The sequence below is a fragment of the Aquarana catesbeiana genome, linkage group LG04 (assembly GCF_042186555.1).
Source record: "Aquarana catesbeiana isolate 2022-GZ linkage group LG04, ASM4218655v1, whole genome shotgun sequence".
Lineage (NCBI taxonomy): Eukaryota > Metazoa > Chordata > Amphibia > Anura > Ranidae > Aquarana > Aquarana catesbeiana.
The window spans coordinates 568,219,739-568,243,108 of record NC_133327.1 but is presented as its reverse complement, the minus strand read 5'-3'; the positions used below and the strand labels follow the sequence as shown (position 1 = coordinate 568,243,108).

Below are 23,370 nucleotides of genomic sequence, written 5' to 3'. Positions count from 1 at the left end.
ACTGTAAATAAAAATATACATGATATTTTTGTTACAGCGCAGGACAAAGTTATTTGCAAATACACTATAGAAAACAAAACAAATAAAACAATAAGAAATGTAAACATAAATGATAAGAAAAAATCAGCAGCAAAGAGCTGATAAGGTTTTTATAGGAAAATATTTTATTAAAAAAAAAAAACACAAACTAAAAATGCCATTTAATTTATTTTTAATATTGAAAGCAAACTCCCCCATCCATCCATGTATGCTTTATTTTGTTGAGCAATCACTTTAAGGCTTCTTTCACACTGAGGCGTTTTTCAGGCGCTTTAGCGCTAAAAATAGCGCCTGAAAAGCACCTGAAAACTGTCTCACCTGCAGCCCCAGTGTGAAAGCCCGAGTGCTTTCACACTGGAGCGGTACACTTGCAGGACGAGAAAAAGTCCTGCAAGCAGCATCTTTGGGCAGTGCGGGAACGGTGTATACACCGCTCCTAAACTGCCCTGTTCATTGAAATCAATGGGCAGCGCTGACGACTCGCCTGCAAAGCACTTCAGCAGCGGCGTTTTGAACCCCTTCGGGGGGGGTAACAAGTGCACCGCTAGCGGCGGCAAAGCACTGCTTAAACAAGCGCTGCTAAAACTAGCAGCACTTTACTGCTACTGCCTCTACCGCCTCAGTGTGAAAGTGCCCTTAACTACAACTCCTAGCATTTCTGGCTATGGCCATCTTGAGTAAGGGTTCGGAGGGCATGGCCTGGAGCGGCATGAAGTAGGACGCTGGTGAGCAGAGCTCCGCCGAACCGATATCCTTTTAGACACATCCTGTGACCCCATCGCCTCCAATCCACACACCTCAGGCTGTCTTTGAGCCCAGAACCCTCGGAGACCATGTCCAAGCAACGAAAAAAACTCACGGACTCGGTGGCTAAGTTGGGCAAATACCGCCGTGGAGAACAGGACCCCTCTGAGCAAGATGGCGGCGCCACGCTGGGAGAGGAGCCTAATACTGGGGCAGACACAGCGCGAGTGCTAGATGCTATTACAGCCTGTCAGGAAGCTATCACATCCTGCCAAACCACTCTGATTGCCAGGATTGAGGAGGTAAAAGTGTACATATCCCTTGTGAGGCAGGATTTCCAGAAGCTCCGAGACAGAGTTAAGGACACTGAAGACAGACTGAGCAAAGTGGAGGATTCCCTCCCCCCTCTTCAAAACTCCTCAGACAACATGCAGCTGCAAGTGAACCAGCTCCTACAAAAACAAGACGAAATGGAGAATAGACTCAGAAGGAGCAATCTGAGGTTCATTGGCCTGCCTGAAGGAGTGGAGGGAGCAGACCCTTTCTCATTTCTGGAGCAACTCCTGTGCACCACATATGGTAAGGAGGCTTTCTCACCCACCTTTGTGGTTGAGAGGGCACATCATATGTATGGTAAACCACCCCCGGCCGGGGCTCCTCCACGCATGTTTATAGCCAAATTTCTAAACTAAAGAGACCATGACACCATACTGTGCTTGAGTAGAGAGAAGGGGAATATACCTTACGGCAACAAAACGATCGCGGTGTTCCCGGATTTCTCTGTGGAGGTGCAGTGCCGACGGAAAACCTTCACTGAAGCCAAGGGTAGATGATTCATGTAGCATTTCCTTCTTTGAATCTATATCCCCTTAGCACAGGTATGCAAGTAGGAGAGGGTGTGCTTAACTGAGAAAGACCCTCCTCCCCTCCTGAAGACTCCTGGGATGTATGACATCATTTGCCTAGGCACGAAAACCAGGAAGTAACTGAAGAAATGTAAAAAAAAAGTTTAAAACAGGCAAATATGATATACTTTCATATCCATTTACTAATGCTAGCAGCATAAGGATTAAAAATAGTCAATGTTGATTGAGTGAAATTTTGTTTTTTAACCATTTGAGGTCCGGGCCATAGCCGAATGACGGCCACAGCGCGGACCTCAATTTCCGGGAGGCCGTCATGGGATGTCCTCCCCTGTGCACGCCCACCGCACGCACCCTGCAGGGCGCGCAGTGTGCGTGCTGTGATCACTGAATCACGGAGACTCGGATGATCACAGATCCAAGTAAGGGGCCAGTCCCGGCCCCTTACCATGTGATCAGCTGTCAGCCAATGACAGCTGATCACATGATGTAAACAAAAGCTCGGTGATCGGTTTCGTTTTCTCCTCACGCTGACAGCGTGAGGAGGAAAAAAAGCCGATCACCGGCTTATGTCAAAGGGACATCGGTCCCGAAGAGGAAGGAGGCACATATGCCTCATCTGTGCCTGCAAGTGCCATCTGTCATTGCCACCTGCCAGTGCCCACAGTGCCCAGCAGTGCCACCTATCAATGCCCACAAGTGCCACCTATCAATGCCCACCAGTGGTGCCAATCAGTGCCACCTAGCAGTGCTGCCATCAGTTTAAGCAATCAGTGCCCATCACTGCCACCTATCGGTGCCCATCAGTGCCGCCTCATCAGCGTACATCAACGAAGGAGAAAAATTACCTGTTTGCAAAATTTTATAACAAAATATTAAAAAAAATATTTATTTTTTTTTAAATTCTGTCTTTTTCAATTTTTTTTAACAAAAACTAAAAACCGCAGAGGCGATCAAATACCATCAAAAGAAAGCTCTATTTGTGGGAAAAAAATGATAAAATTTCATTTGGGTACAGTGTAGTATGACCTCGCAATTGTCATTCAAAGTGCGACAGCGCTAAAAGCTGAAAATTGATCTGGACAGGAGGGGGGTTTAAGTGCCCAGTAAGCAAGTGGTTAATGATGCCATGTGCAGTTAAAAGGTCACAGCTTTGATCTATCTACATCTACATATGAATTAAATAGTAAATACAATTTTGCATTACACTATCTTCAAATGTTATTTTTTACAGGAGCAGCAGCATTTCGACAGCTACCCCTGCTATGTAATACATAGCAATTCTTAGCTGTCATTTTGACAGCTGGCAACAGCAGGGGTTAGTTGTGACAGGGGGAACAAAAAAGAGGAGTTTCCCCGGGGTGGGGTTTTTAGGCAGCAAAAATAACAAATTGAGTCAATAATGTATGAAAAAATTTAACGTATTTATTTTACAAAAATGACATGACATGGAAGTTAAAACAATGAGCTCCAGTGGGAAGTACTTTAAAATTGTGGTTGAGCTAAACATACATTTGCAGACATATATTCATAACAACAAAATGTGTTGATAATATGAACATTAACCTGACGCGTGTCAACCCATACACTAAGGGTCTTCTTCAGAGGGTCAATCCAACAATGCATGTCCAGCAAGAGAAGAAAGAAGCCTCCCACATGGAGATCCCTTAAAAAGGTTACTTTTTCCTCTTCCCCAGAGGGGAGTCCCAGGCACCTCTACCGCCACAGCAGCCAAAACCGGGGCAGCAATCCAGTGATGTAACTTACGAGAGGTCACACTATCAGGCACCGCCTGCCAGGCCAGAAAGCCGGCCGAAAAGCAAACCACACATTAAAGGGTATTAAGTAGCACATGTGACTGCACCATATTGCCCCATATAAATAGACTGTAACTTGTGACCCAACCCAGGATTGGCCGCAAGCTGTGTCGGACTCAGCGGATCAATATCCAGTCCGAGTCGACCAGTAGTGCAGAAACTGCGTGTGCTTCTAATCCACCAAACAGAAAGACGAGTTGTGACAGGGGGAGAGAAGCTAAACATAGGGGATATGTCCTAGAAACTTTGTTGAGGTTTTTTAGACTTTAAAATTCTCAAATGCAAGTTCTTCTGTCCCATACCTACCGGCTAGTCTATACTCTCCTAAATGAATCCCTCCAGAAAAATCCAAGGGAAGCTCCCTTGAACAACAAACCGTCAGATTGTACCAAAATGAAATTTTGTTTACTCGACTTGTTCTTTAACACAACAGAGCAGACTATTGCTGGATCATGGAAAGAACATACAAGTCCTTTCAAATAACTCAAATGTTGTAACAATCACTGCATAATCTTTGAAAAAATGGCTGCTACCCTAAATAATCGGCTGCACAAAGTTTAGGATTCTTAGCTCATACACTACTTAGGGGCAGATTTTAACTGCACTCTTTTTACAATTTGTGGAAACAGTCATAGCTATGGCACTCAAAACTTGCCAGTTTCCCTGTACCTCCAGCTCTCATCAGGTTCATGCCCAGGAGCGCATCCCTGCTCAGTTGTTCCGCTTGTCAAGTAGAAATGAACGGGGCGTACACTGATGCCGTCATCAATGTAAAACCAGTTTTAATACACTAAGTAAAGGATTCCACTAATTTAATACATAGAGACTCTTGTCTCCATGAGTAAGCCCTTTGTGGGGTGAAATGCATTTGAGCTGGAGGTGGACAGGCAAGACTTTATGTTGTGAAAGCTCTACTTATATTAAAGCTGGTTTTACATCGGTGACTGCATAAGTGTGCGGCCTATTAATTTCTACAGTACTTGACAAATGCACATTTCTCATGATTGAATTGTCTGTTTCTGGACCTCAGTGGTCAAAGCCCAACCCAGTGAGCTCCCCCTCCTTTCCCATTTGCTTCCCCTTTTTCCTACTTTTTTGCCTTCTATTCTCTTTCCTGCCTCTATTTTCTTATCTGCTTCCATGTTTCCCAGTTTTCTGCCACATTGGCTCCCTTGCTTCCCAGGTCTCTCCATCCCCTACCCTTTAATTCTGAGACTAGGTGCCCTTAGTACACTACAGCTGCCAAAACAGAATATTTTCATGTACTGCTATGTTGGTTATGAGCCACCTTATAACCAACTTATAACCAGCACTGCCACTGACTGAACCACCCCACCACCACTGCCTCTGACTGAACCCCCCCCCACCACCACCACCACCACTGCCTCTGACTGAGCCGCACCTCCACCACTGCCTCTGACTGAACCCCCCCAACCACCACTGCCTCTGACTGAACCCCCCCCAACCACCACTGCCTCTGACTGAACCCCCACCACCACCACTGCCTCTGACTGAACCCCCCCACCACCACTGCCTCTGACTGAACCACCACTGCCTCTGACTGAACCCCCCCAACCACCACTGCCTCTGACTGAATCCCCCCCCACCACCACTTCCTCTGACTGAACCCCCCCACCACCACTGCCTCTGACTGACCACCACTGCCTCTGACTGAACCCCCCCCCAAACACCACTGCCTCTGACTGAACCCCCCCACCACCACTGCCTCTGACTGAACCCCCCCAACCACCACTGCCTCTGACTGAATCCCCCCCCACCACCACTTCCTCTGACTGAACCCCCCCACCACCACTGCCTCTGATTGACCACCACTGCCTCTGACTGAACCCCCCCCCAAACACCACTGCCTCTGACTGAACCACCCCACCACCACTGCCTCTGACTGAACCCCTTCCCCCACCACTCCCTCTGACTGAGCCCCCCACCACCACCACTGCCTCTGACTGAACCACCCCACCACCACTGCCTCTGACTGAACCCCCCCACCACCGCTGCCTCTGACTGAACCCCCCCCACCACCGCTGCCTCTGACTGAACCCCCCACCACCACTCTCCTCTGACTGAACCCCCCCACCACCACTACCTCTGACTGAGCCCCCCTACCACCACTGCCTCTGACTAAGCCCCCCTACCACCACTGCCTCTGACTGAGCCCCCCCACCACCACTACCTCTGACTGAACCACCCCACCACCGCTGCCTCTGACTGAACCCCCCCACCACCACTGCCTCTGACTGAACCCCCCCACCACCACTACCTCTGACTGAGCCCCCCTACCACCACTACCTCTGACTGAGCCCCCCTACCACCACTGCCTCTGACTGAATCACCCCACCACCACTGCCTCTGACTGAACCCCCCACCACCACCACAGCTGCCTCGGACTGAACCCCCCCACCACCACCACAGCTGCCTCGGACTGAACCCCCCCCCACCACCACCACCACTGTTGCATGTAAATCTGATTTCCTGATAAATGTAATTTTAGTTTTAATTGACATGATATAAAATAATGTATGTGAGGGCCTTTTGGTGGGCGTGTTTTTTTTTTGGGGGGGTGGGGGGTAACAGCATTTCATTCTTGGACCCAGGCAGCACAATGTCTTGGGCCAGCCCTGGCTTTAATCACCATGTCGGATGTCACAAGTCGGATGGTTAAGACAAGGATCCTACTTTGATCCGACTTCAATGATATTGAATAGGCTGAAGTAGGACCAAAGTTGGACCAAAGTAGTGCAGGTACCTTTTTCAAAGTCAGAACGACTTGTGCAGGACCAGTTAAGACGGCTCTCATAGGGAATCATTGATTTAGGCCGGGTTCACCCTGGTATGACACATCAATCGTACCACTTTGGATCCGACTTTGCCCTGCGACTTGAAGTCCGACATGCATCCGACTTCAATGAACAGGGATCCAACTTTGATCCCCAACAATACCACGCACTGTGTCTGGTATTAATCTTTAGGGGGAACTCCACGCACAATGTAAGAAAAAAAATGACATGGGTTCCCCCTCCAAGAGCATACCAGGCCCTTCGGTCTGGTATGGATTTTCAGGGGAACCCCCATGCTGATAAAACTGCATTCGGGTCCCCCCCAAAATCCATACCAGACCCATATCCGAGCACACAGCCCGGCAGGTCAGGAAAGGGGGTGGGGACGAGCGAGCGCCCCCACTCCTGAACTGTACCATGCCCTCAACATAGGGGGTGGGTGCTTTGGGGCAGGGGGGGCCCCCCACCCCAAAGCACCTCGTCCCGTGTTGATGAGGACAAGGGCCTCTTCCCGACAAATCTGGCCGTTGGTTGTTGGGGTCTGCGGGCGGGGAGCTTATCGGAATCTGGAATCCCCTTTAACAAGGGGGCCCCCAGATCCCAGCCCCCCACCCTATGTGAATGAGTATGGGGTACATCGTACTCCCTACCCATTCACCTAAAAAAAATGTCAAAAATAAAACACATTACAGATGTTTTTAAAGTAATTTATTAAGGCAGCTCCGTCGTCCAATCTCTTCTCCCCCTTTTTTTTTTATTTGGCATGGAGTTCCCCTTCAAGATCCTCAGAGCACAAGTCGCATGCCAAAGTCAGGTCAGCTAAGACGGCGTTCCGACTTTGATCCGACTTCAGTGATATTCAATGGGCTGAAGTAGGATCAAAGTCAGACCAAAATAGTGCAGGGAGCATTTTCAAAGTCGGACCGACTTGTGTCAGACCAGTGAAGACGGCTCCCGTAGGGAAACATGATTTTCACACATCATGCGACATGAGCTCCCAATGTCGGAGCGTTTGTCGTAGCAGTGTGAACCCGGCCTTACACACATCATGCAACATGTGCTCCCAAAGTCAGAGCATATGTCGTACCAGTGTGAACCCAGCCTAAAACAGATTATAAGTAATAAGAATAGGTAAAAATAGTACAGAACAAACTAAAACCAAAGACTGGATATATCCCATGCAATTCAGAAATTCACTTTGCATGGTTCCCCTGGAACCACCTAATTAAAGATTTAGTTTAGACACCACTCCCTCAAAGCTGCTATCCTAAAACACTATCCTTTTACCACTTAGCACTACTTAGCAGTTAAATTGCAGTATCTTCAGAACCAGCCAAAGATCTTTTATACTTGTAAGTGTACTACTGACATTGTAAGCATATGGGCATTCCCTTACTGTCCATCGTGTAAGAGAAAGCTAATTACATGGTAGACGATCTCCTTTCAAGAGCATTGTTTCCCATCTTTTCCCAATAATGACATTCTTCCATCCTTGTTAATTTGTTCTGTTATTTAAGTACACTGCTATTGTTTAGCATCCAACTTTTTAATTGCATGTGGGATGTTTCAATGTTTCAGACCTGTGATCCGATGATTCGATTTTATTAACCTGTCCCTTGAGGTGCTGGTGCGACTGCCTAAATAAGCAAAGCAGATACAGATGGCAGATCCAAGGCCTAGTCCAATAAAAGATTGGCCCCTCTTGGGAGAGTGAAACAAAGCAGCATGCAGCATAAGCATCTATGTGTGAATTTTCTCACTAGAGCTAAAGTCCATCACAAACTTCTCTCTATTGTTCTAGATCTATCCCTCATCATGCTTGTCAATACCAGTGCCAGCGCTGGCTCTCAGCTGCATGGGAACTAGAAAGAGAACATGAGTCACAGGTTAAAAGCTGCAGTGTTTAGTGTGCTCTTTTTCAAAAGCAGACATGAAAGCCCGGCTTCTCAGGACATATGGTAGTAATAACCTGCAGTGACATATTCAAACGTTGGGACTCCACTACAAAAAGCAAATGTATCTTTCTAGCCAGTTCTAAGTGCTTTGATATTTAACAACATCATGCAGTAATCACATCAATCATTAAATGTAACATTATCAAGGAGCATTCTGGGGTGGTGCTCGGTTCATAGCATGCAAACTAATATACAATTGTCCTACAACTACTATCTGACTCACATGGGTCCCATCCCTCCTGGCGTCATATCAGGCAGGGAATGGCTAAGCCACTGAAACACTATACATAACCTCAGTAGGCATCATGAAATGTCAGACGAATATTTATTTTATGTATTTATTTCAGGTACTTATATAGTGCCGTCAATTTACGCAGCGCTTTACATATACATTGTACATTCACATTGTACGAATATGGACTCTTTACTTTGCATGTACAGTAGGCTGACACATGAGAAGGAAACAGGATAAAAAAAAAAAAAAGAAAGGTTAGTTCCTATAGTGACCAATCAGATTTCATCTTTGAAATAAAAATGAATGGCTGTTATAGCCAGATGTTTTACTTTGATTTATGATATCCGATACAAAAGTGAAGCCAAACAGATTTTACTTATTTTATATATGCTAATGCAGAGAAAAGTGGGAGTGTAGCCCATATTATTCAGATTTCAGGTGGTACTTTTGTTCCTTCCTGGCCCTTGGTGGCTACACTCACTTGAGTCACTGTGACTAAAAGGGCAGCCATGGCTGACACAACCTCTGGACTTCAAACAAGTCTTTTTTATTTATCTCCATTAAATGGTGGATTAATGGGACTAGTAGCTTACACAAAAAGGATAAGATTGTCTAGACTTTCTTTTCAGTTAGTTACACTTTAGATGGATCTTTCTTTTTTGTGCATAAAAATTTGCAGCTTGAGCCCGTATAGCATGGCCCAGAGTGATTTCACTGTGCTCAAGGCACTGTCTGGTCTGGGTATGGCCCTCTGAGGTCTCTATAACGCAGTAGTAATGGTAGGATATGATCAGAATGTGACCAGCTTAAGTGACAAGTTAAAGCGGAGTTCCACACAAAAATGGAACTTCCGCTTTAAGGGAGATGACTCCCTGACATGCCACATTTGGCGTGTCATTTTTTTTGGGAGGGGAGCCGGTACCCTCTTTTCAGAGGGTCCCAGCTACCACTTCCTCCCGGCGCACCGCGGCACTGGAAGAGAGATCACCTCTCCCCCCTCCCTCTCGGCAATCATCTGGGACACGTCACAGGTCCCAGATGATTGCCCGGCCAGTCACGGCGCACGGAGTGGCTTGCGCATACGCATTGGGTGTCCGGCTGTGAAGCCACAGCCGGGAGCCCACAGTTACAATGCCGGCGCTGCAGAGAGGAGGGGGAGACGAGCAAGGCTTTGTACGCCCACATCGCTGGACCCCTGGACAGGTAAGTGTCCGATTATTAAAAGTCAGCAGCTGCAGTATTTGTAGCTGTTGACTTTTAATTTTTTTTTTTTTAGAAGAACTCCGCTTTAAAGTAGTTATAAAGGCCCAAGGTTTTTTTGCCTTAATGCATCCTCTATGCATTAAGATGAAAAAACTCCTGTGATGCAACAGCCCCTCCAGAGCCCCCCTTTTACTTAACTGAGCCCGGTCTCCAGTGATGGGGACGAGCACACCAGCTCCAGCCGGTGTCTTGGGTCCTGATTGGATATATTGATAGCAGCACAGCCATTGGCTTCCGCTGCTGTCAATCAAATCCCATGGCACGGGAGCCGGGTTGCGGGGCTGAGTTCTGCTGTCTGTGTCAATGGACGAGCAGCAGGAAATGGGAGCACGCCCGTACAAGTGCCCAGAGGGAGAGCGGCTCTCCAACAGGGCACTCGAGAAGAGGAGGAGCCAGGAGTGCCGCTCAGGGACCCCAGAAGAGGAGGATCGGGGCCACTCTGTGCAAAACCAACTGCACAGAGGAGGTAAGTATGACATGTTTTGTTTTTTGTTTTGTTTTTTAAAACAAACCTTTACATATCCTTTAAGGTAAAAAACCTTCTGGGTGCAGCTCCCCCAGCCCCCCCTTATACTTACCTTAGTCCTATATCGATTCAGCGATGTGCTCAAGAGAAGCTGCTTTCCCGGGTCTCTTTCCTCATCGGCTTCTGCTGCTGTCAATCACAGCCAGTGAGCCATTGAGGAGAGAGCAGAGCTGGGGCACAGTTGCACTCTGTGTGTAAAGTGCAACTAAGGAATGAGCCTGCTTAAGTGCCCTCATAGCAAAAGGCTTGCTATTGGGGGCACTCGGCAGGGGGAAAGAGCCAGGACCGCTGGCAGGGGACCTAAAAAGAAGAGGACATTGATTCCCAACACCAGTTTACGGTCTGCAGGTCAGAGGACACGTGGTTTGTACAGCAAACAGGTTTATTTTTCACATTATTACTTAAAATTTTGATTATTTTTTTTTTTTATTTTTTTTTTACAACTAGAAACGTTGCCATTTTAAATTGTAATTTTTGGGGGGAAAATGTAACCACTTCCCACCCAAGGTACGTCATATGACGTCATAGATTTTGAGTTGGGATATCTGAATGATGACTGCAGCTACAGGCATCATCCACATATCATCTTTTTCAGCCGGCGATTCTGTGCACCATAAGAACAATCATAGCGGCAGTGCAGCCGCTTGATCGTTCTTACAGGCGGTGGGAGGGGTTGCCCCCTCCAGTGCTTCTACCATACCACCCCTGCGATCGGTGAGTCGGAGAACGAATCATTTGAAAATTGAGCATAGAGATTTCTGGTGAAATCGGAGGCCTGGACGCAACGTTATGATGTCACGTCTGGGCCGGCAGAAGTCCTGTCACACACTATTCCTATTACAAGGGATGTTTACATTTCTTATAATAGGAATAAAAGTGATCAAAAAAAAATTAAAGAGAAAGAGTAAAAATAAAAAAATAACAGTAAAATAAAGAATAAAATATTTTTTAAGCGCCACGTCCCCGCGTGCTCTTGCACAGAAGCAAACGCATAGGTAAGTCGCGCCCACATATGTAAAAAGTGTTCAAATCACATATGTGAGGTATCACTGCGTGCGTTAGAGCAAAAGCAACAATTCTAGCCCAAGACTCCTCCGTAACTCTAAACAGGTAACCTGTAAAAAAAATAAAAGCGCTGCCTATGGAGATTAGTAGGTACCAAAGTTTGGCGCCATTCCACGAGTGTGTGCAGTTTTAAAGTGTGACATGTTAGGTATCTATTTACTTAGCATAACATCATCTTTTACATTATATATATAAAAAAAATTGGGCTGACTTTACAGTTTTTAATTTTTTTTAATTCATGAAACAGTTTTTTCCCCCAAAAAAAAGCGTTTGAAAAATTGCTGCACAAATACTGTGTGACATAAAAAGTTGCAATGAACTTTAACTAGAAACAGTGGTAAATTACACTGTGGTAAAGATCAGCAACATGTTATTGAAATGATTTGTAACTTATCCATTGCTTTGATTTGTAAGATGTATAAAACTTTCAAATAAAACTTTTTGATGATAAAAAAAAAGTTGCAACGACTGACATTTTATTCCCTGTCTCTGCTAAAAAAAAAACATATATAATGTTTGGGGGTTCTGAGTAATTTTCTAGAAAAAAGCGAAGTGCCAGAATTGGCACAACTGGGAAGTGGTTAAGGGAAAGGGCAAATCCAGAGAAATCTGCCTGGATTCACTGGCCATATTAACAAAAAATTAAAATGAAGCAAATCAAAAAAAGTTTAAAATAACTGGTAGATTTTTACAGGTGAATAAAGTCTACTCTTTGAATATAGAATAATAAGTGTGACTGAAGTTTCTTGTCCACCCCACATCTACACAATAACTAAACTGAACTAACGATCGGCATCTGTGGAATTCCAAATGGAAGGGCCACACACAGATCGAAGTTGATTCAAAATTAAAGGGTGATTCCAGTTTTGTTGGGAGAAAAAAAATCGCAATTAAAGAAAAAAATATTATAGTGTATACAATTGCGACACAAGTTATTATAATTGAATGTTATTAAAAATGACCTTTCCTTTTCAATCTGCAGCTCTGCCATTTTCTGAAAATGCAATGCAATATGGCTACCCGGAGGTGTTGTGTACACAGAATGTGTACAGAAAGCCTCCAAAAACATAATTTCCTGCTTATGTGATTGGCTCACTGATTTTCCCAGAAGTCTGCCTAAGATACAAGTCAGAGTTCAGGCGTCCCCTGCAGCAAAAATGTCATTTTTTTGTCACATACTTCCAATAGAAAATCACGGTTAAAGGGATGCAGACCCAGCACATTTCCTTATTAGAGCCTTGCAGGTGTGCAGCTGATAATAATTATGAAACCACTTCTATTAGACTCACTCCGCACAGGGACACAGAGGAACAAACAGGGATTTCTTCAGAATAACAAAAGGTAGCAATCTACAACAAAGTTTGTTAAAATCCTTGTAATGTACATAGATCACCCAGAGGGGAATGTTTTTTTTCTCAACAGAAGTGGAGTTACTCTTTAAGGCTTACCATTAAACCACCTGTTAATTAATGATGACTCTAGTTTTTTCCACTTTGCTAAAGGAAGATGTTGTACTGTACTTTCAACATTTATTAAGCTATGCAAAAACCTTCAGGCTGATAATGTGGTTTATAACTTTGAGAACATTGATTTCCATTTAACAGATGGTTTGATAGATGTAATATGTGATCTAAACACTTTGATCTTTTGTTTTTGACAACTTGCTCTCCAAAATCCTTTATGTGTTTGTCTTTGTAAAGCTGTGGTTTGGATTGAAAAGTTTTCTGGAGATTAAAGAAGTCCCATTTTTTCCCTTTTTGCAGTCAATTCCCCACCTCCAACAAGCTGAACAGTGGGGGTTCTTTGGTGTGTGTGAGACTCAGCTCTGCTGGCATCTTCTCTGTCATGATTTAAGCTGCCATACATCCTGTCTCCTAATACAGCTGCGCATACATTCATTGTGCTTGTTCAGACTTGACTTTAGAAGTGTAACATTGAAAAAGTTGCCATGGGGAGCATAAAGAAGGTTATTTAAAACCCCACATTTTATCATCTTCAAGTAGCTTCCCAAAGCTGCAGATTGTTGTGCAATAATTCATGATGTGCAGTGTTTGTGCCTATACATTGCAGGTATATAGACGTGACTTCTCCATGCATATAAACCTTTTGAAAAGTGACTTCATATTAATTTATCTAACAATTATTTCAATATTCTAACTCTTGGTAGATCTGGCAAAACTAGAAAATATTTTGTGGAAGAGTGGAGATATAGCAGAGTAGTAGTGCTTAGAGCTTTATCAACTGTGTTCCTGCAGGCTCCAGGGATGGAAATCTATCTTTAGCGGTGTATGGTCTTTATCCAAGTGCCCAGAATATTTTTCTCTAAAAAAAAATAATTTTGAAGCCCTCTGCGTTTTTATTTTTTTACTTAAGGAAGGCTACTTACATACATACAAAGTTGATATTTACGTTTTGGATATCCAGTTTCTTGTATCGCTCAGTAAAGACCTCTTTGTGCACAACACCACTCAAATGCAAAATGGCTGTGCTGAGAAACATATAAATATATTAAAGGTTTTTTTTTTTTTTAATAGCAAACATGTTAAACATGTCTGTTCTCTGCAATAGTTTTGCACAGAGCAGCTCCGATTCTCTTTTTCTCGGGTCCCCCACCAATGCTTCTGGCTCCTCCTTTTTGACCAGTGGCCCCACTGGTAAGCTGCTTGCTATGGGGCACTGGTGCTCCTGATCCCTGCTCTATGCATCCATACGACCTAATGGACCCAATGGCTCCTGCTGCTGTCTCAGCCAATTAAGAGAGTGAGACCCGGGACAGCCGAGGCTCCTGTGCATGTCACTGGATCAAGAGGAGGCTCAGGTGAGTATTACGGGGAGGTGTTGGAGCATTACACACTAGGTTTTGCACCTTCATATAATGCATAAAGGTAAAAAACCATCAGCGTTTACAACCACTTTAACTGGGATCTTCAAAGGGATACAAGAAGCCAGCAGATGGGGCAGCTTACTGGGGTCTGACCATAACTAAAATATGCATTTTTGGATTTAACCTTTAATGTTAAATCACCAGAGATTTCTGATGTTGTTTTTTGTTAGAAATATCTGTCCTTTTTTCCCTACGTGTACAGTATGAAATAGTTGTTTTACCACTTAACATTTAATATACAACAAAGGATTCACAGAGCATTGCAGGATAGCTAGTAGACAGACAGCCATAGCGGCTTGCATCAAGGATGGCTTTATCTTACTAAAAGTTCAGACTGGTCTGTCCATAAGGAATTGGACACTGCTGTTTGCAAAATCCACCTTGAGCTATAGAGTTCTGTACCATACATGCTTCTTCGACAGGCTAAAAATAGAGGAGAAAAGGGAACAAAGAACGTCACTTGCTGGCTACAAAATATGGATATCAAGTCTCTTTAAAAGGTGTTTTTAAAAAATTCAGTTCTTGTACCTTTATACCCTTACAGACTAGAGCACTTTGTTCAACACAGTGGGCCTATTGATCAGGCAATAACTTTATACAGACTAAAAAATAAGCAAAAAAAGATTTTTTCTATTTAGATCTGTGTTTCTTATAAAACGTGGTATTGTAGATAAAAAGCACAAACTTTATTCTGAATTTTATTCCATTTGTAATGACACAAAAATGACATTTCTAGTAAAAAGCATGCCAGGCTTGTTTTAAAATGTTGTGTTTTTTTTAATGATTCGCTACAAAAAAAAACTTAGCAATAAAAAGGTTTAGTGTGAATGGTTAAAAAAAATAAAGCCTGCAAACAGCGATCACAGGCTTTAATTTGTTACAGAAGCCACTGCTCTTGCAACACATCCGGATCTGCCAATTTTCTTACAGATATGAAGCTGTGACAGAAAGGGAGTCTAGGGCATACCAGATATGCCCAAGGTACTTTATTAACCACTTCAGCTCCAGGAGGGTTTTACCCCCTTCACGACCAGGCCATTTTTTTGCGATACGGCACTGCATTGTTTTAACTGTACCCAAATAAAATTGATGTCCTTTTTTCCCACAAATAGAGCTTTCTTGGTGGTTTTTGACCACATCTGTGGTTTTTATTTATTGCGCTATAAACAAAAAAATACTGCCAATTTTGAAAAAAAAAACAATATTTTTTGCTTTCTGCTATAAAACACATCCAATAAAAAATTTCTTCATAAATTTAAGCCAATATGTATTCTGCTACATATTTTTGGTAACAAATCCCAATAAGCGTATATTGATTGGTTTGCGCAAAAGTTGTAGCGTCTGCAAACTATGGGATATATTTATGGATTTTTTTTTTACTAGCAGCAGACAAATCGGACACTAAAGCCTCATACATACGATCAAATTTTCCGCAGACAAAACCTCTGACTTTTGTCCTAAGGTGTGTGCCTGGATTTTGTTTTGCATACAAACGGCAAGGAATTGTCGGCCGACAAACACGAACGTAGTGACGTACTACGTGGTTTTTCAGCTCTTTAGCGCCACCCTTTGGAATCCTCCTGCTAATTTTGTGTTAGTAGAAGTTTGGTGAGTGTTGATTCGCGCTTTTCATTTCGCGCTTTTCATTTTGTGCTTTTCAGTTTGTTTCTGAATGGCCGTTCATCAACCAGACATGTTGCGGAATCAGAGGCAATAACGTGCTATTTATTATTGGCCTTGGAGTTATTGCTTTGACCCAAGTCCAGTCCAGCAACAGGAGGAGGAGGATTTCTTGGACCAAAAATTGGTTGCTTTATCAATCGTGACCAATTATGTCATATGCCTTTGCTGCGGGAGCTCCAGGAGAATAATCCAGATGATTTTCAGAATAATCTCCAGATGACGGACCCCTGCTTTCACCAACTCTTGGCATTGGTGACCCCCTATATTAAGAAGCAGGACACATGCATGAGGCTTTTATTTTATTTTATTTTTTGGTTGAATAATGATTTGATTTGGTATATTTTTGGATGAATAGAATGCACTTTTTGGTCAAGTTCTATTGGCAGATTGCATGTCTAATTTTATTTGTTTTCTTTTTTTAATGCACAATAAAAAAAATTGTGTAGAATAATACTTGGCTATGTGTTTTACTTCAAATGACAGTTTGAGAGTAGGCAGTTACATTTAAAAAAAATACAATGTAAAATTGACAAGGGACACCAACATAGTTGTATCTTTGATCTTAAAAACTAGGGGATAATTGTGTTGTGGTAACTTGCCCAAAAAATAAAATAAAAAGAATAATAATATTATTCTTGATATCACTAGAAAATAAAAGCCTTTTAAAATACGTTTGGCAGATCAGTATCACCAGCAAAGCAGCTTCATTATTATCCCATTAAAGAAGAAGAGAATTGTGCGCTGCATTTCGAGATTTCATAATTTGCCGTGTCACGAATGTTAATTCTCCATTACGAACACTAGTTTACAAGACTGACTGCTTCTGGCTCGTCCTTGCTTCCGAGCATGCGTGTTTGTACTTTGGACTTTTGTCCGGCGGACTTGTGTACACACGCTCAGAAAATCCAACAACAGGCATTTGTCTGGAAAATTTTAAAGCCTGCCATCCAGCATTTGTCCGCGGAAAATCCAACAACAATTGTCCGATGGAGCATACAAACGGTTGGATTTTTCTCCAACAGCCTGTTATCACACAATTCTATCGGAAAATCCGATCGTGTATACGCGGCTTAAGTGACACTTTTTTGGGGACCAGTGACACGAATACAGTGATCAGTGCTAAAAATATGTACTATACTAATGACACTGGCAGGGAAGGGGTTAACACCAGGGGCGATCAAAGGGTTAAATATGTGCCTAGGGAGTGCTTGCTAACTGTGGGGGATGTGCTTTAACTGTGAGAAGGCAGGGATTTCTGTTCCTGCTTATCAGAAACACAGGATCTGTACCTTCCCTACTAACAGAAAGGCGATCTGCCTTGTTTACATAGGCAGACTGTCGTTCTGCCTCTCCCGGAATGATCGTGGATGCTGGCAGGTCGCCAGCGGCGCGTGTTCCAGACCCAGAAGTGCAAAAATCACGTACCTGTAAGTGATTTTGCACAGGGAAGCCGCCTTGCCGCCGTATATCTACGGTATACGGTCGGCAAGCGGTTAAACTTTTTTTTTTTTACATGTACCTGGTTAACCTAAGGCCCATAGTTGGTTTTATGGTGTTTGATATTCTATATATATTATTCTGATACATCCATATGTGTATGTGCTTCTCTTTGACGTTTTTTTATTTTTTTTCATTTTTAGAAGTTTCACTTGTGGTTTTGGCATTTGCTAAAATAGTCATAATTTGTCCCATATTTTTTTTTTAAATTTGCAATCAATTTGACTATAATTTTATTAGATTGCACATCAAAGCACTGAAATCTGGATGCTTATGAAAGACTTCTAATGTTTTTTACTCAACATCTATTATTTTACAATGATTTAATTTTTAAGCTGCCTATTTAGGCCAAATTCCCATCACTTAATTCAAAAAACTAAGAAGCTCTTTTAGATTTATGTACCATTCAGATAATTGATCTTGTCTCAGATCAAACCTCAGGCTCCAGTAATACCACTCACAGACAGACAGGCACACTACATCCTCCCAAGTATTTTTCTTAGGGCCAGTTCACACACACTATATTACCAAAAGCAGGGGTTAGCAACCTTTTTCCACTTGAAGGCCGGATTCAGTGTATGTGAATACATGAAGGGCCACATTCACCTACTAATAAATGAAGATAATAATCTGGACCTCTTTAGATTACATAGCCCTGCACCTCTGAACCCCTTTAAATTACACAGCCCCCCTGCATATTATACAGCCCCCCCCCTGCACATCACACAGTCTCCCCTTGCATATTACACAGAGAGCCCCCCCCCCCCAATGCTTTAAAATTGAGCACACTCGTGGAATGGAGACAACCTACGGTACTTAAAAATCTATAGGCAACCCTTTAAACATTTCTACAAGTTACCAGTTTAGAGTTACAGAGGAGGTCTAGTGCTAGAATTATTGCTCTCATTCTAATGATCGTAGCTATACCTCATATGTGTGGTTTGAAAACACTCTTTACATTTGCGGTCACGACTTACATATGCATTCGCTTCTGTGCATGGAGGCATGCAGCGCTTTACTTTTTTTCAATATTGTCGCTCTTTTTTTGTTTATAGCGCAAAAAATAAAAACCGCACAGGTGATTAAATACCACCAAAAGAAGTCTCTGTTTGTGGAAAAAAAAGGACATAATTTTTGTTTGCGTACAGCATTGCATGACCGCGCAATTGTCAATTAGAGCGACACAGTGCCGTATCGCAAATAATGGCCTGGTCAGGAAGCCCAGGTCCCGATTCTTCTCGGGTCCCCCGTCGGTGCTACTGGCTCCTCCCCCTTGACCAGTGCCCCCAAAAACAAGCTGCTTGCTATGAGGGCACTGGTGCATGCTCACTCCCGAGCCCCGCTCTCCGCACCCATAAGACAGAGAGCAGCAGCTCCGCCCTGCCCCCTCTCCCCTCATTGGCTCACTGGCTGTGATAAACAGCAGCTCGCGAAGTTTTTTTTTTTTTTTTTTTTTTTTACTTTCATGCATAGAATACATAAAGGTAAAAAACCTTCAGCCTTTACAACCTCTTTAACCACTTCAATACCAGGCACTTACCCCCCCTTCCTGCCCAGGCCAATTTTCAGCTTTCTGCGCTGTGGCTGTTTAAATGACAATTGCGTGGTCATGCTACACTGTATCTAAACAACATTTTTATCATTTTATTCCCACACATAGAGCTTTCTTTTGGTGGGATTTGATCACCTCTGCGGTTTTTATTTTTTGCTAAACAAATAAAAAAAGACCGAAAATTTTGAAAAAAAATAAAATACTTAACCATTAGTATTAAGTGGTGAGTTTCCCCATTAATTATTGCTTCTCTATGCAGTGAGTGAGTTTACCCAGTAGGGACACAAACGGCAATACAAATCTGACAGGGTTCCTAACCCCTCACCACTCTATCCAAAATAGAAACATTTTTGGCCTTAGATACGGCTCTAACACTAATGGTGATTTTAAATATCTGGGCTCCACAGACATAATATTGTACTTTTGATGACTACTATGAAAGTTAAAAAATGTCTAAATCAGGTGATGTGCACTAAAATAAGAAGTCACAATATGGTATGTTTACTTGCAGTACAACCCAGGATTTTTGTTAGGCCTCGTTCATACGGGGTGTAGCGGCTGCACAGACACAGCTGCTGCCTGGGCCATGCACCCACATGGATGTCACACATGGATGACACTGGCTGGGAAGAGAGCCGCTCTTCCACAGTACTACTACATGAGGCAGTCAGCAAGCAGTTAAGATAAAGTAATACATAAAATATTTTGGGGGGAAACGTGGCTCTCTTTTAGCACTATTTTTTCCAAAAATGTATTTTTGTGCAGTCTACGGTATCTCACAAAAGTTAGTACACCCCTCACATTTTTGTAAATATTTTATTATATCTTTTCATGTGACAACACTGAAGAAATGACACTTTGCTACAATGTAAAGTAGTAAGTGTACAGCTTGTATAACAATGTATATCTCACAAAAGTGAGTACACCCCTAAGTGAAAATGTCCAAATTGGGCCCAAAGTGTCAATATTTTGTGTGGCCACCATTATTTTCCAGCACTGCCTTAACCCTCTTGGGCAAGGAGTTCACTAGAGCTTCACAGGTTGCCACTGGAGTCCTCTTCCACTCCTCCATGATGTTGGAGACCTTGCGCTCCTCCACCTTCCGTTTAAGGATGCCCCACAGATGCTCAATAGGGTTTAGGTCTGGAGACATGCTTGGACAGTCCATCGCCTTTACCCTCAGCTTCTTTAGCAAGGCAGTGGTCGCCTTGGAAGTGTGTTTGGGGTCGTTATCATGTTGGAATACTGCCCTGTGGCCCAGTCTCCGAAGAGAGGGGATCATGCTCTGCTTCAGTATGTCTCAGTACATGTTGGCATTCATGGTTCCCTCAATGAACTGTAGCTCCTCAGTGCTGGCAGCACTCATGCAGCCCCAGACCATGACACTCCCACCACCATGCTTGACTATAGGCAAGACACACTCCTCACCTGGTTGCCACCACACATGCTTGATACCATTTGAATCAAATAAGTTTATCTTGGTCTCGTCAGACAATAGGACATGGTTCCAGCAATCCATGTCCTTAGTCTGCTTGTCTTCAGCAAACTGTGGGCTTTCTTGTGCATCATCTTTAGAAGAGGCTTCCTTCTGAGACAACAGCCATGCAGACCAATTTGATGCAGTGTGTGGTGTATGGTCTGAGCACTGACAGGCTGACCCCCCATCCTTCAACCTCTGCAGTAATATTGGCAGCACTCATACATCTATTTCCCAAATACAACCTCTGGATATGACGCTGAGCACGTGCACTCAACTTCTTTGGTCCACCATGGTGAGGCCTGTTCTGAGTGGAACCTGTCCTGTTAAACCGCTGTATGGTCTTGGCCACCATGCTGCAGCTCAGTTTCAGGGTCTTGGCAATCTTCTTATAGCCTAGGCCATCTTTATGTAGAGCAACAATTCTTTTTTTCAGATCCTCTGAGAATTCTTTGCCATGAGGCGCCATGTTGAACTTCCAGTGACCAGTATGAGAGGGTGAGATCGATAACACCAAATTTAACACACCTGCTCCCCATTCACACCTGAGACCTTGTAACACTAACGAGTCATATGGCACCGGGGAGGGAAAATGGCTAATTGGGCCAATTTTTTAAGGGGACAGCAAATTTACACTGTTATACAAGCTGTACACTCACTACTTTACATTGTAGCAAAGTGTCATTTCTTCAGTGTTGCCACATGAAAAAATATAATAAAATATTTACAAAAAATGTGAGATACTGTATAAACAAAAATACAAAAAATGGCACTAATTTAATGTGTATGGTACAAAGTATATCAATGTTATTTGCAAGTGAAAAAGAAGCCCTTTTCTTGTAATGCAATACCAAAAAAGTAGCAAACAAAACTAGTGAAAAAACCCCCAAAAACATTAACACTTAAAAAAAAAAAAAATAAAAAATCTAAAAAAAATAATAGGTGAAGAATTAGTTAATTAGCACTGATTATGGTTAACAAAGAGTTAAAGGAGTTGTAAAGGCAGAAGGTTTTTTATCTTAAGATCATTGAGATTAAAAACCTTTTGTGTGCAGCAGCCACCTAAGCACCCCCCTAATTACTTACCAGAGCCCCATCTCTCTCCAGCGATGTCCACAAATGTCTAAGCCATCCGGGACACTCCTCCTGATTGGCTGAAACACAGCAGCGGCGCCATTGGCTCCCATGGCTGTCGATCAAAGTCAGTCAGTTAATCAGGGTAAAGAGGGGCGGGGTCGGGGCTCCATGTCTAAATGGACACACAGAGCTGTAATTTGGCTCCAGTGCCCCCATAGGAAGCTGCTGACTGTGGGGGCACTCAATAGGAGGGAGGGTCCAGGAGCAGCAAAGAGGGACCCGAGAAGAGGAGGATCTAGGCTGCTCTGTGCAAAACCAACTGCACAGAGGAGGTAAGTATAACATGTTTGTTATTTACAATCACTTTAATAATTGGTTAAATTGGAACACTCTTTATTTAAAAAAAAAACACTTTCAATTTTCTTTGATGTTCTGATGAAGTGATGTCATATGTAGATTAAGGATCACACTTTTGATTTACATATGATTGAAATGGTATATACAATGAAATAATACATTGATTAATTGTATGTACTTAATGACACTTGCAGACTATCTGCAAGTGTCACTTTACACAGGAGCAACTGCATTTTTACAGTTGTTGCTGCTGTCTAATTCAAAGCAATTATCAGCTGTCATTTTGACAGGTAGTCATTTCTGGTAATAGTAGTGGGGGGGAGCGGCAGTAGGGAGAGAGGAGTTAGAGGTGCATACTAAAAACTTTGTTGAAGTGTTTTTAGGACATGTCTCTATAATAGTCTAAATCCTGAAGTGGTTAAAAATCTTCCATGTTGTTGATTTCTGCCCGCTATAGGTTTTTAACATGTCAGGGGGTTTTGAGTACCTGCTTACCTGTATGGAGTTTCCCATGTGTTAAAAACACTCACATTGTTGAGTTTGTGGTAATTACACATTTCTTTTTCAGCGCTGGACTGGAAAGAGGAACTTTAACCACTTGCCGACCGGCTCACGCCAATATACGTCGGCAAAATGGCACTCCTAGGCAAACTGACGTACCTGTCAGTCCATAAAAGCAGGATAGCGGGTGCACGGCCCGCGATTTCGGTGAGGAGAGGCAGAACGGGGAACTGCCTATGTAAGCAAGGCATTTCCCTGTTCTGCTTAGTGATCGGGAGCAGTGATCTCTATCATGTTTCAGTAAGCCCATTCCCTCTACGGTTAGAACACGCTGAAGGAAAGGCACTTAACCCTTAATTTTTAGCGGGACTCTGGCGCAATGTCGCAGTCCCGCTAAAAATCACAGATCGCTGCCATTATCAGTGAAAACAATAAAAAAAAATAAAAGTCCCTAAATCGATCCCGTAGATTGTAGACGCGATAACTTTTGTGCAAACCAATCAATATACGCCTATTGTGATTTTTTTTTTTTTTTTTTTTTTACCAAAAATATGTAGAATATACATTGGCCTAAATAAATGAATACATTTGTTTTGTTTTTGTTTTTTATATTTTTTTGGGATATGTATTATAGCAGAAAGTAAAGTTTTTTTTTTTTTGTTTTTCAAAATTGTCACTCTTTTTTGGTTTATAGCGCAAAAAATAAAAACCGCAGAGGTGATCAAATACCACCAAAAGAAAGCTCTATTTGTGGGAAAAAAAGGACATCAATTTTGTTTGGGTACAACGTCGCACAACCGCGCAATTGTCAGTTAAAGCGATGCAGTGCCACATCGCAAAAAAATGCTCTGGTCATTAAGGGGGTAAAACCTTCCACGGCTGAAGTGGTTAACTATTATTGTCAAGCAACACACAATGCATATCAGAACATGGGTTCCTTTAATGTGTTATTTGCACTTTTTCACCATGGAAAACTTTCAGTTCACTAAAGAAATTGGTGCACACATGGCATGAATGTCTTTCGTGGGTTATTTTTACTG

General features: G+C 42.9%; 1 protein-coding gene and 1 long non-coding RNA gene across 13 annotated transcripts in view; one reads left to right on the top strand and one right to left on the bottom strand.

The window, feature by feature from the left end:
* The window catches only part of LOC141140654 (uncharacterized), a 905,916-nt gene that overhangs the window by 15,569 nt on the left and 866,977 nt on the right, over positions 1-23,370 (bottom strand). The window contains exon 10 of one of the 11 annotated variants that reach the window (XR_012243965.1): positions 14,509-14,609. The exons of 9 other annotated variants lie outside the window; for them this stretch is intronic. This is a non-coding gene — a long non-coding RNA (uncharacterized lncRNA). Of the gene's footprint in view, positions 1-12,838; positions 14,610-23,370 lie in introns of those variants that run through there. One more of the 11 variants, XR_012243964.1, reaches the window with a different exon arrangement.
* ACOXL (acyl-CoA oxidase like) overlaps positions 1-23,370 on the top strand; it is a 513,410-nt gene that overhangs the window by 463,778 nt on the left and 26,262 nt on the right. The gene's annotated exons all lie outside the window — the stretch shown is intronic.